The following is a 3,050-nucleotide window of genomic DNA, read 5'->3' on the forward strand; positions in this document are numbered from 1 at the left end:
AGTGAGTAGCGTATAGGCTAGTAGTGAGTAGCGTATAGGCTAGTAGTGAGTAGCGTATAGGCTAGTAGTGAGTAGCGTATAGGCTAGTAGTGAGTAGCGTATAGGCTAGTAGTGAGTAGCGTATAGGCTAGTAGTGAGTAGCGTATAGGCTAGTAGTGAGTAGCGTATAGGCTAGTAGTGAGTAGCGTATAGGCTAGTAGTGAGTAGCGTATAGGCTAGTAGTGAGTAGCGTATAGGCTAGTAGTGAGTAGCGTATAGGCTAGTAGTGAGTAGCGTATAGGCTAGTAGTGAGTAGCGTATAGGCTAGTAGTGAGTAGCGTATAGGCTAGTAGTTAGTAGCGTATAGGCTAGTAGTGGCTTCATGCATGTTCCCACCAACAGGAGACTGTCATGGAACTCAGCTCAGCATAACAACAACAACAACTAGAATTGGTGCTCAATGAGCACAGACCTCCGCCCCTGAATGCATTTCGTGGCCCAGGGAAGGATGTCAAAATGACTGGGCGTATTTGGGGTCACAGCCAGTGGGGGGCAGTGTGGTGCACTCCGGGCTCTACCCCCAGCACACCCCAGTCCAAACCCTGTGTCTCTAGCACCCCCACACAGGGAGCTGGCTTCGTTCTAAGGTTTGTTTTCATTTGTGGATCCGGCCCTGTGATTCGGATCTGTTCCAAAATGTAATGGGTTCTAAGGTGGCCCATGATACACCCCTCCACCGAGTTTCATAAAAATCAGTTGGGTAGTTTTTGCATAATCATACTCCAAAAAATGAATGAAAGTGAATGGGCAGTCCGGCTGTGTTTGGGCGGCCCATGGACCCAACCCGTGATTCAGATCCACTCCAAAATTAAAGAGGCTGTAAATTGGCCCATGCTTCACCCCTCCACTGAGTTTCATGAGATTCGGTCAGGTCGTTTTTGAGTAATCCTGGTTCAAATAATGAATGCAGGTCGGGTTGGGTGGGACCATGCTACACCCTAAGTTAACAAAACGCACACACACACACACACACACACACACACACACACACACACACACACACACACCACCGAAAACATAATCTCCCACCCTGAGCTGTCAACAACAACAAAATAGAAAATAGATAAATCTGCTTCACTGCTCCTGCTGCATCAACAATAGACACACAGATAAGAAAAAACACACACACAGAGAGAGAGAGAGAGAGAGAGAGAGAGAGAGAGAGAACAGCCCAGAAGCACCACGCCAGCTACACAGTCACAGAGAAACACCAGCCCAGCAGGTTAGAACAAAGAGTGAGAAGGCCTTATTTACTTACTGACACAATGCCAGAACTATAGGCCCCTGGTCTAACGCGCGCACACTCATACATGCAAGCCTGCACACACACGCAGACGCACACACACACACACACACACACACACAAGTTGTGAACATGTCCGTGAGGTTCCAGGTTGTCTGCTGTCTCTGGTCTCTGTCCACACTACCTGTATCTGGTGTTGATCAAGTTTGATCACCAGAGGGTCCCTCAACGTTTTCAGTCTCGTCTCCCTCAGCATCATCTCTCCTCACCCTGCTTTCTCCTCTCCCCGCACCTCTCTCTCTCCCTCTCTCTCTCTCCCTCCCTCTCTCTCTCCCTCTCTCTCCCTCTCTCCCTCCCTCTCTCCCTCTTTCTCTCCCTTTCTCTCTCTCTCTCTCCCTCCCTCCCTCTCTCTCTCTCCCTCCCTCTCTCTCCCTCTCTCCCTCCCTCTCATCCTCTTTCTCTCCCTTTCTCTTTCTCCCTCTCTCCCTCTTTCTCTCCCTTTCTCTCTCTCTCTCTCCCTCCCTCCCTCCCTCCCTCTCTCTCCCTCTCTCTCTCTCCCTCCCTCTCTCTCCCTCTCTCCCTCCCTCTCATCCTCTTTCTCTCCCTTTCTCTTTCTCCCTCTCTCCCTCTTTCTCTCCCTTTCTCTCTCTCTCTCTCCCTCCCTCCCTCCCTCCCTCCCTCCCTCTCTCTCCCTCTCTCTCTCTCCCTCCCTCTCTCTCCCTCTCTCCCTCCCTCTCACCCTCTTTCTCTCCCTTTCTCTTTCTCCCTCTCTCTCTCTCTCCCTCCCTCTCTCTCTCCCTCTTTCTCTCCCTTTCTCCCTCTTTCTCTCCCTTTCTCCCTCTTTCTCTCCCTTTCTCCCTCTCTCTCTCTCTCCCTCCCTCCCTCTCTCTCTCTCTCTCTCTCTCCCTCTCTCTCCCTCCCTCCCTCTCTCTCCCTCCCTCCCTCTCTCTCCCTCCCTCCGCTTCTGCTAGCGCCCTGCAATTAAGCAAATGGGTCATTAATTAGTCGCCACAGGCAACAGCAGGCAATAGGAGTTAACCAGACTGGATGGATGGTCCATTGAGGGCCAGTGGGCCAGTGGAAAACACACACACGGGCACGCACACACACACTCGCGCGCACACACACACACACACACATGCGCGCGCGCACACAGGGGGAGAGGTTGTAGAGACTGCAGGTTGTGTACTACAGCACATAGGTGATTAGGAATACAGGGAGGTTCCTTAGCCCTGTTCATCTCTTAACACTGTTCCTCCACAGCCACCATACCTAGAGCCCTAACGTCTGCTGCGAATTGCAAGGAATCTTTTACTGCCAAGGAATAGCACAGCGAGAGCTGTGACTGATCAAAAACTGAAATTTGAAGCACATACAGCTTCAGAGTACCAATACCGAGAGAAACACACACACACGCGCACGCCACACACACACGCACACGCCACACACACACACACACACACACGCGCACACACACACACAGCAGACAGTGGGACAATCATTGGTCGAGTCGCATGGTATAGCTCGACATCGCTCGGGTTATTGCATTGATTTCACACACGCTTCCAGCTCACGAATGGCTCCGACTCAAAAGCCTGAAACACAATCACTCTAGTCTGGTCTGAGAGGTGTTCAGCTCTCCGTGTTCAGCTCTCCGTGTTCAGCTCTCGGTGTTCAGACTCGGGTTCAGGCCCAACACCTCACAGCACAGTGTTGATAGCCAGTTCATGGTTTGTTAGGCCCCATGTAGAATCTATTTACAGTATCT

The sequence above is a fragment of the Borostomias antarcticus genome, assembly GCF_949987555.1.
Source record: "Borostomias antarcticus genome assembly, chromosome: 4".
Classification (NCBI taxonomy): Eukaryota; Metazoa; Chordata; class Actinopteri; order Stomiiformes; family Stomiidae; genus Borostomias; species Borostomias antarcticus.